Here is a 15,211-nt window from a genome sequence, read left to right as displayed (position 1 = left end):
CTGAGCCATGCCAGTTAAAATGGTTTCAAACTACATTAAATCTACAGTGTATATGCAGTCTGAAATCTATGTTGAAGTCACTTAATTTAGTGGCTCACAAAGGACATCTTGGATCTCAGAAGTACTTCTTTGTACAGTCATAGCTAAGTCCTTTTCTGTTGCTTTCAGTCTGATTTAACAATGCTTAACTTTTGCTTATTAATTTACCACTAGGTTTTGCAAAGAATTAAGAAAGATAGAGAGCTCATCTACTAGCCTCAGAGCTGCCCTGGATTCCCTCTGTTGTCTTTGAACTTCGTATTGATGACAGTTGGCTGTCTACACACACATCCCACTGTGCTGCCCGGCACTGGCACTACCACCATTGGTGCAGGTTGCTCTCTCTCAGGTTAGAAACAATGCACCTAGCATCGATCCTATGGCTGGGCATCTCACCTCATTGTGATCTTAGAGAGATTGAATCACACCACCAGCATCACAGTAGGACAAGCATGTAAACCACTACCTGGGTGTCACTCCAGAGTGTTCTACATTTTCCTGCAAAATGTGGAGCTAAAGGTGATTTTACCTGCCTAAAATCTGATTTAGGTAGGTAGATTCGAATTGGGATTTGGTCTCATGTCATATAGCCAGGTCACAATGAGGCAGGTGTAAACCAGTGTAACTGGGCCATGTAAAAATACTTTTAGCAAACGAAGAAGATTAAACACAGAAAAATATAAGCATTAATCTGTGATAATTCAATAAATTAAAAAGAGTAATAATAATCCCAGACTGTATTCTAACTGTAGCTTTTTTTCAATATGTATTACTGATCCTTTCAGAATTTGGAAATGTAACTTTTTTGAACAGAGTTTCCATGATCTTTCAGCTAGCATGGCCACAGGCTATGTTCTCTGAAGGATTCTGGAAGTTAAAATCCAAAAAAGCAACTTTCACAAGCTCTGGTTCCTGATTTCCCATTTTTAGTTTCCTTACCTTTTGAATGATTTAACCTCCCATGTGCATGAAAGGGGTGAAACAGTTTTTTTTTTTTCATGTCATTAAAAAAATAACACAAAGTTGCACATTGATATAGATAAAGAAAAACAAGGCATTTCACACTTACTGGATAAATATTAAATGCCCAGGGCCTCAGCATCGAATAAAGAGGCATGTTCAGATATTACTTGAAATCAGCACATCTCTGGTTAAGAGTGAGAGGAAAAGCCAGAGACTTACTGCCTCCAGCATCCAGGTGTGTCAATGTATTGAAGCACCTGCCTATCCTGGAGTGTAAATGACTGTGGATAAAGGTCATATACTAAGTTTTAAAAGGTAATTACTTACCTCCTGTAGTTTGGGAGCTGTTTGGAAATTGTCAATTCTCAAATTGCAGTGCCTATTCTTACAGTGTTTTGTCAAGGGAATGCTGGTGCTGCTTCTGGCTGCAATCTCAGTGCTAATTTTCACATTCAGAAAAAAAAATCTGTACAGTATATTTCTGCTCTACTTCTTCAATGTCACAAATAAAAAAATGCCCCACTTTCAGAAAGCTAGCATTTCAGGGAAAGGATCTAAGTCCACCATTAAGGGCTATTTTTTAATATCCAGGGAAGGAGTTTATAAGAGAAAGCTTTATATCATGCGTTATTCTAGTTGAGTTTTGCAAGGTTATAGGAACCATGAGTGAAGCAGTAGAGAAGAAGGTACCTGGGACCTCTAAATCTATATGTAGTTCCCTGCCTATAGACCCATTCATGAAATCACATTAATGTTGTGATATTTTTGGTCTCCTGACATCCAAGTGTTGGAGACAACATCTAAGAAAGAGTAGAGAATGAAACATTTCAAATCTCATCCCATTTAGACCTACCTGTCTGAAACCAAAATGAATAATCTGCTTCTTCAAATGATGCTCAGGCTTAGTCTTTGGTGGGCCACCAAGGGAAAAGGATACATTGTGTTGACTGGAAACACCTCTCTGTGCACATGGGTGAATTTTCCTCCTGTGTTATCTTTGAATTTGTCCCAGAAATAAAGGTGTGTGTCTTGAATATATTCTGCACAGAACATTTATAGCTGTAGGGTCCAAAGTAGACATGACACCCATGTCTCTATCTCTTGACTTTCTTTTTCAAAGTGAAAAAACAATGAATACCTTTTTTATCTTATTTGGGTAGGGATATACAGTAGTAGAGGCTAATTTTAAGTGGGGAAATGATCTGAAGGAAAGGAGGGGGAAAAATCTTCACTTCACTGTTAACCCACTTAAACATTAATACTTCTATTGTTGCCTTCCATAGGGGTGAAGTTACATACAAAGGTGTGTAACATCTGAACATGATTGGTCAGAGCAAAATTACATCCACTGGTGTGTGGCATCTAGTTTGAGCATGGTTTTCCATCCTTGTTGTGAAAGAAAGAAACATGGCAAATGCCTTCAAATATCTGAAGAGGTGCTAATTTATTATGTGTGTGTGTCTGTATGCCTTTAAGCTGCCTGTTGACTTATGGAAACATCTTGAGTTTCATAGGGTTTTTTGAACACAGTTTCCATGATCTTTCAGCTAGCATGGCCACTGGCTATGCTCTCTGAAGGATTCTGAAAGTTAAAAAATTACATCCAATGGCATCTGCACAAAGCCATCCAGCAGAGCTGTTCCAAGTGGTCATGGGTCTTTTATACACTCACTTATACACTCAAGTAGAAAATGCAGACCACTCGGAGGCCCACTGTGAAGAATTTGTACGGTATTTTGTATATAAAGTTACTCAGATCCATTCCGACTTGGATGCTACAGTTGATACAGTACCAGTTGATTTAACCTTGGCTCCTGTCTGTCCAGTGTTAATGGATACTTTTCAACTTGTGCAGCCTGATGATGTGGACAGGATCCTTGGAGAAGTAAAAGCCACCACATGTGTCTTGGACCCTTGTCCTTCTTGGGGCTCATTCCAACTTAGGCCTGAAATAGACGAGCCGAAAGCGCAGTGCCGGTGCCAAAATTAGGGTTCCAGAGTGCGCTGAGTGGCATTTACGTGGCGTGCATGTGTGATGCAAGTGCGGCACTGCGTCCACACCACGTCTGCACCGCCAGGCGCCGCACTTGCGTCTTGGACGTGTCACAGTGTGCCAATGGCACACTGGTGACGTCATCCCGGTGCACCAAAAAGAACCTGTTTTTTCTGGGTTCTTTTTGGTTCAGAGGGATGCCGCTCAGTTTGGCTGCTGCAGTGTCCCTCCAGAGGGAAACTGGGCACCTCCAGCCCATCCCTTTGGGCGGTCTGGATTGCCCCTTACATTTAAACTGGTTTGCGATTCGCCTTTTTTCTGTGTTGGTAAATCGTTTCCAAAAGGTGCATTGTTCCCACTATGAAAGCAGATCTTTTCATTATCCCCGTGTGATCACTTCTTTTTTGGCACGACTGTTGTCCCCACTAGTGTGCACCATTTCAAAATGTATGTCAATCATCTGTGCATCATTAGTGAGATAAGTGGCAGCCCAAGCAGCCCAACTTGGGAACTCTCTCTCTCTCCTTCTCCCTATATAAAATAAATCGATGGTTCTTGGTTCTCCTGGACTTCTCATCAGCTTTCGATACCATCAATCATAATATCCTTCTGGACCGCCTCTCTGGGATGGGACTTGGAGGTACTGCTTTACAGTGGCTCCATTCCTTCCTGGAGGGATGAATCCAGGTGGTGCTGGGCGACTGCTGCTCGATCCCCTGGCCATTGGCCTGTTGGGTCCGTCAGGGTTCCATGTTGTCTCCTATGCTGTTTAACATATACACGAAGCCACTGGGAGAGGTCATCCAGAGTTTTGGAGTGCAGTATCATCAGTATGCCGATGACACTCAACTCTACTATCCCTTTCCACCTCAATCCAAGGAGGTTATCCAGGTCCTAAACCAGTGTCTGGCATCAGTAATGGACTGGATGAGGGCAAACAAAACTTAATTCAGATAAGACAGAGGTGCTCCTGGTCAGTTAAAAGGCAGATCAGGGAACAGAGATCCAGCTTGTATTAGATGTGGTCACACTCCCCCTAAAGATGCAGGTTCGCCATTTGGAGGTACTCCTGGACTCAGCTTTGAACCTGGACGTCCAGTTCTCTGCAGTGACCAGGAGTGCTTTTTCCCATTTAAAACTTGCACGCCAACTGCGCCCATTCCTTGAGATGCCGGATCTGGCCTCATTAGTACATGCCTTGGTTACATCATATTTGGACTACTGTAACGCACTCTACATGGGGCTGCCTTTGCAGAGAGTTCAGAAACTTCAGCTGGTCCAAAGAGCTGCAGCTAACAGGGGCAGGTTATAGAGATCACACAACGCCCTTGTTGAAACAGCTCCACTGGCTGCCAGTTTGTTTCTGGGCATAATTCAAAGTGCTGGTTTTGACCTGTAAAGCCCTATATGGTATAGGTCCAGACTGTTTGGCAGACCGTATTTCCCTATAGGAGCTGTCCCAGACTCTGAGATCCTCAGGGTAGGCCCTTCTCTCCATACACCACCATCACAAGCATGGTTGGTGGGGACATGAGAGGGGGCCTTTTCTGTAGCTACCCCAAGAATCTGGAACTGCCTTCCCAGAGAGACCAGAATGGCCTCTTCTTTGATGGCCTTCCACCGGCAGGCAAAAACCTTCCTCATCAGACAGTCCTCTAGGCGCCCTCGCGCGGCCCCACTACGTCACAACCGCGCTGCCCCGTTTAGAGGCGGCACGGTCATGATGTTGTCATGGCGGCCCCCATGTAGAACAGGCACTGCCATTTTGTACGTGCTGAGCATGTACTAGGGTTGGGGGCGTCCGGAAAGGAGACCCCTTTCTAATCCTGGTACATGCTGAGCACATACTTTTATGCCCGCCTGTAACGGGCCAATATTTGTATGTTTTAACTGTATGGTGTTTTTTAATGTGTGCCACCTAAATCCCAGTCCTTGGAGAAGGGTGGGATATAAATAGATATTATGATGATGATGATGATGATGATGATGATGATGATGATGATGATGATTTTCTCAGGCAAGGAATCCTCAGAGATGGCTTTGCCAGTGTCTTCTGAAATATAGTCTACAGCACCTGATATTCATTGGCTGTCTCCGTCCAAGTACTATTCAGGCCTGACCCTATTCAGCTTCCATAATCAGGTGGGATCTCGTGCTTTTAGGGTATTTAGGCATACACACACATGAATATACACACAATCTGAAATGCATATTTATGAAATGATTTTGACAAAACTTAATATTCAAACTGAGGTTGACATTATAAACATTTTGTGCAAGTTTCAGAGTGATTAGCAAACTTTGACTTTTCTGATGTTTTTGGAAAAAAACAATTATTTATTATTTATTAAAATTGCAGGCTTGGGTCCATTTTGGGTGGGAAATCTGTAAAATTGTAAATGAAACTCATACAAATCTCATACAAAACTTAACTTCGTGTGGCTAAATGAACAGTTCTGTCTACCTATTGGCCTATCAATCAATTAGTAAATATATCCAGAGTTGCCTGAGTTGATGATATATAATTCAGGCAACTCTGGGTATATTTACTAATACAGATGATTGATTGATAGGCCAATAGGCAGACAGAACTGATCATTTAGCCACAAGATGTTACGTTTTGTATGAGATTTTAACCAAATTACAAGATTGTATCCATGCATTATAAATAGGAACTAAAGGAACTGAAAGTTGTTTCACAGTGAAAATGGGAAGGAAAGAAATTTGAAAGAGCAATAGATCATCCTCAGTACTTCAAAATCAAGACCAGATCATTTGGCAGTTCAAAATCCGTGAAAAAATTGTTTGGCAAAATTTTCAGAAGCAGCTATAATACTGAGGCAATCTTGACAATTTTGGTCTCAATGCCCAACAATGTCTAAATCAGTTTACATTTCCTAAAAAGAAGGAGAAAAAGAATTGAAAACCAACTTGATGCTACATTTAATGTGTAGATACTACAGTGGTTAATTGTATTGTAGCTTAATGCATCTGGTGGTTCTTTAAAAGAACAACCAATTTTCCTGGTGAATAGGATTGGTTTTATAGTGTTTTATGGTGACCTAACGATGTCAGGATAAAGAAGTAAAGGAAATGTCCATGGGAAATAAAACAAAAGATGACAAACCTGATTTTATGATGGCCCTACACTTAGCAGTTAGAAGCTTACAATGGACGAGAATCTTCATTAGAAACAGAAGTCAGGAAGGTATATGAAATCGATCTTCACAAGCACCATATGCGAGTCCTTGTTTCAGGAGAGATGCATTTTAGCTGTTCTGCAATCATGAGAAGATTAAAAAGAGCCGAGGATCATTCATTGCCCAGGAGATGAAATATCATCTGTGGATGACATTTTGTGCTCATCTGATAAAACATGCTTCAGACTGATTGGCAGGACATGAAAAGAACACAGTACCACCACCCCAGGCTCAATCTGTCTTGACTGAAAGACATTAAAGGCACGAGGTGATAAACAAACATTAAGAAGATACTTGTGTGGAGTGGGGGGGGGGGATGCTCTTGGGTTTGATTTTGCTCCAGATAAATTAACTCTGTCAAAAGCTTTCTCATTCCCTCCTGAGTTTGGAACCTTTGTTTTCCTTTAGGGTTTTCCTAAAGCAACAAGGGCTCCAGACAGTCTCATGCTGGATTAATACTCTGGCAGGTTTACCTTGAATTGACACCACTTCTGTATTCCCAGAGCATACCTGTTTGGGTTAATATTTAAGGATGGCTCTCTCTATAAATAAATATCAGATAATGAACAACATAAGCCTGAGGTAACATTACTAAGGCCCTTATCGCACCCGGTAATCAAAGTGGCATGATAAAATACATGAAAATGGCACATTCAGTTCCCCTCTCCTGCATGACTTGCGTGATTGAACCGTGGGAGACTGTAGTAAAAGCGAGTCTTCTCACTCACATTAAAAATCCATTAATGACCTCCTTTAGCACTGCTGTCACATACGATTTGCAGTGCGAAGGTTCAATAATGCTTTCCTGCTGATTTTGCTTGGAGATCCAGCTCCCTTCCAGAGTCCTCTTCTATTGCTGCAATGCTTCTCTCTCTCTCTCTCTCTCTCTCTCTCTCTCACACACACACACCTTCTTCCTTTCCTCCCTTCCTCCTGACCTCACCTCCTCCCCAAAGTTTCTGAAAGCTATCCCCAACCTCCCCTCCCAAGCAGCCATGAGAGTTTCCCTGGGAATGGGAAGAACAGAAATGGTGAAGGTGGCAAAGGCAGTACCATGACATTTGGATACTAACAGGCATTCTAATTCCAGATCAAGACCAAAGGTACAGGCAGTAAGGATATCATCTAAATATTTGCATGCCCTGGAATTGCAGTAGGAGAGGGCCCCATGTGATACTTACCTGCTGAAACTGCTCTTGATTAAAGTGTCTGATTAGAGCAGAGTTTTGAAAAGTTCCTTTTTTGGATTACAACTTCCATTATGACCTAGCCAGTTGACCATGCTGACTAGGGATTCTGGCTCAAAAATGTAACTTCTCCGAAGTCTGCTGTAGACACCTATTGTCAATGAATCCAGGAAGAAGAAAAAACCAGCACAAATTATAAAAATAAACAAAGACAAAAAAAGTGTCATGGGAATACTAAGAAAGGTAGTACAATTCGGGTTGGAAAAGTGGGGTTTTACCTTTCTGATTAACAGATCTTGGAAGAAATGTTGATCTTTATCAGATGTTGCTTCCAGGATTTCTGGCTCATGTAGTTACAGTTGCAGTGCTGACTTAGTATGTTGGCATGATAGTAAGCCATTTCTTATAGCATTATTTATCTTCTCTGTAGTCAGCGTTCCAAAGTTATTATCTAACTTTTCTTAAATGCTTGTGCCTATTGTTAGAGATATCCAGCAACAAATCCTTGGATCTCGGGAACACATTTTTGTGATGGTGCTTGTTGAAATTCTTTGGCAGTTAGTTGCAATATGGCAGCAAACTGTTCTGCAGATATCTCAAAGTGAACCTTACCCTCACAGAAAAGCAAAGCTTACTCAAGTTACTATTTAAATTACAGAGTTCAGAATGTTCCAGCCAGCATGGCCATGGGAATTCTAGTCTAAAAATGTAACTTCTCCATTTTTTGCTTAAAGGGGTATATTCAAAGATTAACAATATTATGCAAAACATTCTCAACTGTAGGGGGAACCAAACTTCTTCTTATTGTGTATGTCATTGATTTAAAATATGTGTGTGTATATGCACACGTGTGAACATGCAAACATTTTAAAAGCAGAGCTGCACAACTTGGTCTTCATCTTTTCCACTTCCTTCTACTATATTGATTATTACAATTTTTTTTTCCATTGAACCATGGTATCTCATGATATGTCCAAAGTACAATAGCCTCAGGTTAGAGAGATTTCAGCTTCTAGTGAAAACTCTGGCTTGATTTGCTCTCAGATCTATTGATTTCTCTTTATTGTGGTCTGTGGCATCAGCAGAACTCTCCTTCAGCACCGTATTTCAAATGAATTAATCTTCTCCTTATGAACTTTCTTCACTGTCTAGCTTTCATAACCATATATATATAAATTGGAAGCACGATGGTATAGATGACACTGACTCTAGTGATAAACCTTTATATTTGAGGATCTGAGTAGATTCATGTATGTATGTGTAAAGGTAAAGGTAAAGATAGTCCCTTGACATGAATGGCTAGTCATTACCAACCACAGGGGGCAGTGCTCATCTCTGTTTCTAATCTGAAGAGCCACCGTTGCCCAAGGACTCCTCTGGTGGACATGTGGCCAGCATGACTACACCAAATGCTGTTACCTTTCCACTGAAGTGGTACCTATCTATCTATTTGCATTTGCATGCTTTCAAACTGCTAGGTTGGCAGAAGCTGGAACTAGTGACAGGAGCTCATCCCATCATGCAGCACATGGGCCTTGAACTGCCAAGCTTCCGAACTTCCAGTCATCAGAACTGGTGTCTTAATCACTAAGCCACTGATGAAAGATTAGTACTGAGTTGTCACGAGAAGTTTGCACATTGTTTTGGGTGGGTCATGTTATCCTACACTCTACATACTGTGTCTCGCTGGGGTTTGGGAGCATTTCTGCAATGGAGTTAGCTCCAGCTCCCTGAGCCCCAGGGGGTGTTGGGCCCACTCTGGGAGGCTCAGGCTCAGGCTCTACCTTGGACTCCAGTGATGGTAGATTAAGGCTGTGAACTGGAGCCTTCAGCTCTTTCTTCAATGCAGCCGCTTCCAAACTGGGCCTGCCAACTGGGTTTTCAACTTCTGAGGACAAGGCATGACTCAGAGTCTAGTCTGTGCTTGTCCAAAAAACAGAGGATCATTAGTCTCTGCATTGGCAACGTGCACAGAATCATAGAATGCTTTTCTTTAAACCATGAACTTCGCAGCATAGTACAGTCAGCTCTTGCCATCCATGGGCTTGCCATCTGTGAACTTGAGCATTTAAGATTAAACCCAATGGCAGTGCGTGCTCATGACCATGCCAACATAGTTGCACACATGGCACACCACCATTGGGAACAATGGGACTTGAGGCCTCACATTTATTGTTATCTGTGTGTGTGTGTGTGTGTGTCCAGAACAGACCCCCTGTGAATATGAAGGGCCGACTGTATTTTCTTAAATAAAAATAAAAAGACTTTAAAAATGACTGGGCTCCTGTATGGCATTTACTTATGTGTAGCGTGGCGAAGAGATTTGAGACTGGGGCTCAATTTCCAGCTCAGCAATGAAACCACTAGGTCACCTTGGGCAAGTCATATGCTCTCAGCCTCAGGGGAATAGGAAACCTTCTCTGAACAAATCTTGCCAAAGATATCATAAGTATCCTTAGGGTCACCATAAGTCAAAAAGACTTAAAGGTGCACAACACACACGATAATCATTAGAGTTACTAAACAGTATGAGACATAGGCGGGATACAAACCGCCGCTTTGCGGCGCTTCCCCACCACCGCCGTTTGCTCCACGTGGGAGCCGCAGCAGCCAAACCGCGCGGCTTCCGTGCGGAGCAAAAAAGAAGCTCCATTTCGGAGCTTCTTCTTGCGGCGCACTGATGACGTCGCGAAGCGCCGCCGGCGCATTCGCGACGTCATAGGTGCCGCGACACGTCTGGACACTATGCGTCCAGTACGTAAAGATGGCGGCGCCCATGTAGAAGGGGCGCCGCCATCTTGTACGTATAGGATACGTACTAGGGTTAGGGGGGTGCGGAAGCACCGCCCCTTCCTAACCCTAGTACGTATCCTATATGTACTATATGGCGGTTTGTATCCCGCCATAGGACCACTAATTAAGCAGACACAAATCCTTCTTGCATATCCTCCCTCCCTGGGACCTTGCCTTTCAACAATAGAACAATACACAGATTAACTTGGAAATCACTCCTCCCAACCTAGAGTCACACAGTACACACACACACACACCACTCTCTTCCATGCCAGCATTATCTGAAGATGCCAGCCACAGATGATGGCGAAACATTGGGAATACGGAGAGGCACTCTTCTTTGTTCCACCATCTTCTCAGGCTTGTTTGGTGTGAACAAGGGAGAGGGCCTTCTTGGTGGCTGGCCCTATCCTTGCTGTACTTCTGGCAGCAACTTAAACATTTTTTTTGTGCTGCCAGGCCTTTACAAACTGTTGAAGTTGGCTCTTTGTGCTGTCTGTGCTGGTTTTGAAAGTTTTTTTTTTTAAAATCTGTATACAGTATAGCTTTTATTTTAAAAAAAATAGTGTTTCAATTCATTTTAGTATTTTTAATTGTTTTATTGGATATTTTATACTTTCACATAACTTCTATAGTGTTTTTAACTTGTATTGTTTAAAGTATTGTTAGCTGCCTTGAGTCCCATTAACGAGAGAAAGGCAGGGTATAAACGAATAACATAATAATAAATAATAATTACTGTGATACACAGTGAATCCTGTCCCAATACCTCCAATCCTCACTTACTGGTAAGCAACCAGCGCAATCAACAAGGGCCTGTTCCCCTGGCAATTGGGAAGCAGCTGACTTACATTTCCACCCTCTTCCGTGAGCAAACTATGGTGCAACAAACAGGAGGAGCCCTAACAATTCCCCCTTGTGCTGGAGTTTGCTGGTTTTAGGAGGGACAGGTGCTTCCTGATCAACAGGGGAACAAACTCCTATTGGTTGCAGTGGCTCCTTCCTCATAAATGGAGATTGGGGAGTTTTCATGGGGATCTCCTACACCAATATAAGCTTTGTTTGCAGGAAAAAGAGAACACTTAAAACACTTAAAATCTAAATATTAAATTCATTTATGTTTCATATACACCTTAAACACATAGCCTGAAGGTAATTTTATATACAATGTTTTTAATAATTCCGTGCATCATCACAGCCACCTATGTGGACAATTTTGGATTTTGTAATAGTTCAGATTTTGGAATTCCTGTTAAGGGAGACTCAGCCTAGAGGGAGGTGGGGAGATGATAGGATGGATGGATGGATAGATAGATAGATAGGTAGGTAGGTAGGACGAGAAGGAGGAAAATGATAAGCATATTTCTCACTCTGTTAGTATGGCATATGAAACACATTTCTATGCACGATGGCACACACACAGTAATTACATTAGATTTTATAGCTGTATTTGTGTTAACTGCAATCATTTCTGGTTTTCTATTCATACATTTTTATCTGCCTCCATTTGCCCTGTAATATGTGTTTTTGTAATTCATCTCTTTGTCCTGCATTATTTCTGTCTCCCCATCATTCACCTTTCTTCTCCATTTAATCTACCCACTTCTAGATTTTGTTCCTTCATAATGTGTGGGTCAACATTTCCGCTTTCTTTTCATCAATTTCCTCCCACACGTTATCATATGTATTATATTCTAAAATGTTATGAGCAACTCCAAAAGCTCCTATAAGTTGAGAAGGAAGCATGGTATCCTGAAACAATAGATATAGAGTTCTTTTTAGATATTTTTTATTCACATGTTCTAGCATAATAAATATCCTCATGATTATAAATGTATGCATCATTATTTTTCAAAAGCCCTAAATAGTTTTTATCTGAGAAGAAAATAGCTTGTCCTCATGATAATTGGAGCCATTGATTTTTTTTTAAACCAACACTAATGGCCAGAATCTTCCATGGCAGTTACAATTGTGTAACTTAGGCACATGACAAGACACACCGCTCAAAAGTGGTGTGATGGCACCAAAACTAGGGTTCCAGAGCGTGCGGCAATGGCACACTCCAGAACCCTAGTCTGTATGGGTGGCATCATCATGGCAGTGTCCTCTCCACATGGGTGCCGCCATGATGATGCCACCACCATGCAGCGTCTGCACATCGCTGCATGTTGCATATGTCATGAGTGTGCCAATGGCGCACTTGTGACATACGCAACGTGCCAAAAAAAAAAAAAAAGAATCTGGAAGAACTGGGTTCTTTTTACTGCAGAGGGACGCCGCGCGATTTTGGGGCTGCGGCGTCCTTTCACAGATAAAACAGACGAGTGCAGACCACTGTTTCGGGGCACTCTGTACTGCCCCTTAGATGCATATTTATGATTCCTATGTAGCCCCTAGTTTAGGGCTATGTATGGACCAAGAAAGTATCCTAACCTATTTACTGGGAAGCAACCACTGCAATCAGCAAAGGTCTCTTCCCTGCTGATCGGGAAACAGGTGAAAAACATTCTCATTCCTCTCATATGACAATCTTCAGCTTGAGGGAAAATTGCAATGAGGATCCTATTTCTGCCTATCACACCAGAGATTGCTCACAGGAGGAGGTGGAAACAGCAGCCTGTTGCTTCCAGAGCGACAGGGGGTTTGATCCATATCATCACAGTGGCTACTTCCTGATAAGCCAGAATTGTGGGGAGTCGGGCCAGGATTTACTGCATAGCACCACAACCATCTCTAAATCCTATATGGGATTCTGGCCAGAAAAAGATATTTTTGAAGATCTGATATGTTGTGCAGATAGAAATTTTCTCTTGAATACATATGTAGTCATTGCAGTGGAAGAGCAGGCAGTCCTAGCTCAATGGCAGAGACTAATGCTTTGCATGTAGAAGGTCCCAGGTTCAATCCCCAGCATTTTCAGGGAGAGTAAGGAAAGAATCCTGCAAAGAACCATGGGGAACTAGTAATGCCATTCAAAGTTGGTAATACTGGTCCAGAGCAATCAATCATTCTGATTCAATATAAGCCACTTTCTTCTGTTCCGTATGTCAAATAATGCTGTTCACCAGCTCATGTTCACTCTTAGAACCAGTAAGGATGTGGTTTATTTGACTGGGGGCAAGAGGAAATGGATTTATACTATATGTTGGGAATATATTCCATATTTCAATTGACCTGCTTAGGTCAGCAACCATTTCATAAAACAGTAACAGCAATTTGGTGCAATATCAAAGAGAATGAAGTGTGCTTTCAAATAGGGATGGCATGAATATTTATTATTATTTGTCCCAGGTTGAAAAATTGATTTCCCAACATTCAGGAACCTTTTCAGAGGGAATGATAGATCAGCAAGAAAAAAGAATTTTTCTCCCAATATTCAAACATCTCAAATTCATAAAACCTGTTTTATGTACCCAAAACACTTGTTTCCTGCATAAGGAACATTTTTCCAGACCCATACATTTTTCTACAGTGAATAATTACTTCACAAATCTATGATACTATTGAATATGGGAAACATACTGTGAAGGAATGTTTGTTTTCTCCCTTAGTGGGGAGAAAACCACTGTGTAAATCTTTGTCCCTGCACATGAGGAGGAGCTAGCTGGAGATTTAGGTGCTGTACAGACCAGCGAAAGCGCCAGCCTTCATACGTACTAGGATTGCCTCGGATCGCTGCTTATATACGCCCCGCAACCCTAGCACGTAATCTGTACGTCAAAATGGCGGCGCCCAGAACACATGGGTGCTGTCATTTTGACGTTGTGGATGCTTAGCGTCCGCACATCCCGACGCCATTGTGATGCCGCAAGTGAGCCATTGGAGCATTGCGACGTCACAATGGTGCCGCATAAAGAGCCCAATTTTTAAGGGTTCTTTTTGCTCCACTGGAAAGCCCCGCAGTCTGGAGGCTGCGGCTTCCCCGTGGAGCAAACTAGGGCGGTGGGAGACCGCTTGCTTTGGGCGGTCTGTATCCCACCTTACTTCCTTATTTTCAGTTGAAACTTTTGTTGTACAATTAAACCCTGCTTCATTCATATATCTTTATGATGGTTCTGTATATCTATATGTCATTATCTCTCATCTAATAATCACAAGCCCTGATGTTGCTGCTGATGTAACTGCTTGGGTTCTGAATAATTTCAGTATCATCTGTATGGATAAATTCTCTGGAATCAAATTGAAGATTGAAGACTACACTGAAGATTTAAGTTTGATTACACTGAAAGCAACTGTCTCCAGAAGCAAGATCCTGTGCTTGACTGTTGTGACTGCCTTCATAAGGAGCAGTGCCTTGTTGTCCAAGTCCTGTTTGCCATTTTATCTTTGAGATGTGTTGTTTGTGTTTCATTTCCTCTTCATATCAATAGTCAGTTCTTTGTGACTGTTTAGGACACTTTACTGAGCTGAACACAAAAATGGTATATGTATTTTGCTCTTCATGTCTCCATGAGATAAGAGATACTCCAAACATAGAAACACATAAAGTGCAATCATTTTGTTCATTTTTGTAAAGTGTGTCCTTGGGGCTGGAAAGTCTGCATATTTCTTTTAGTCATTTGAGATTATACTCCACATCAAGTGCTACTTAAATCACAATATTTCCTACTTCTATTGTAAGACTTATCACTACACAGGTTGAATGTCTGCTTTTCTAACTTGGCCTTCAGTAAAATTAAGGAAAAGATATTGAAAGAGGACATGTTTATTTGAAGTGAGGCTTACCCATTTTCTGGGTTTAATTATAATAGTGGTTATTACCCAAAGAAAGGTGGGAGGCTGGGGGGGGGGGCCTCCCCACTAAATATGACATTATTTTAATTGTTGGGGAAATTAGCTTTGCACAAGGCTGGGTAACCTTTAAGACCATTTGTACCTGTTTATATCAGTAATAACTGAAGAGAACTCCAGGTTTGGGGTGAATTATGAGAGCTTTATATAGAAAAATATCAAACACACATAGGACCTTATCACACTGGGTTTTTTGAGCTCAGAAGTAGGGTCAATGCGAATTGAGTGATGCGGATTCACGTTAG

The sequence above is a fragment of the Sceloporus undulatus genome, chromosome 1 (genome assembly GCF_019175285.1).
Source record: "Sceloporus undulatus isolate JIND9_A2432 ecotype Alabama chromosome 1, SceUnd_v1.1, whole genome shotgun sequence".
NCBI classification, from domain to species: Eukaryota; Metazoa; Chordata; class Lepidosauria; order Squamata; family Phrynosomatidae; genus Sceloporus; species Sceloporus undulatus.
The sequence above is the reverse complement of the archived record's forward strand: the minus strand, read 5'-3'. Positions refer to the sequence as shown.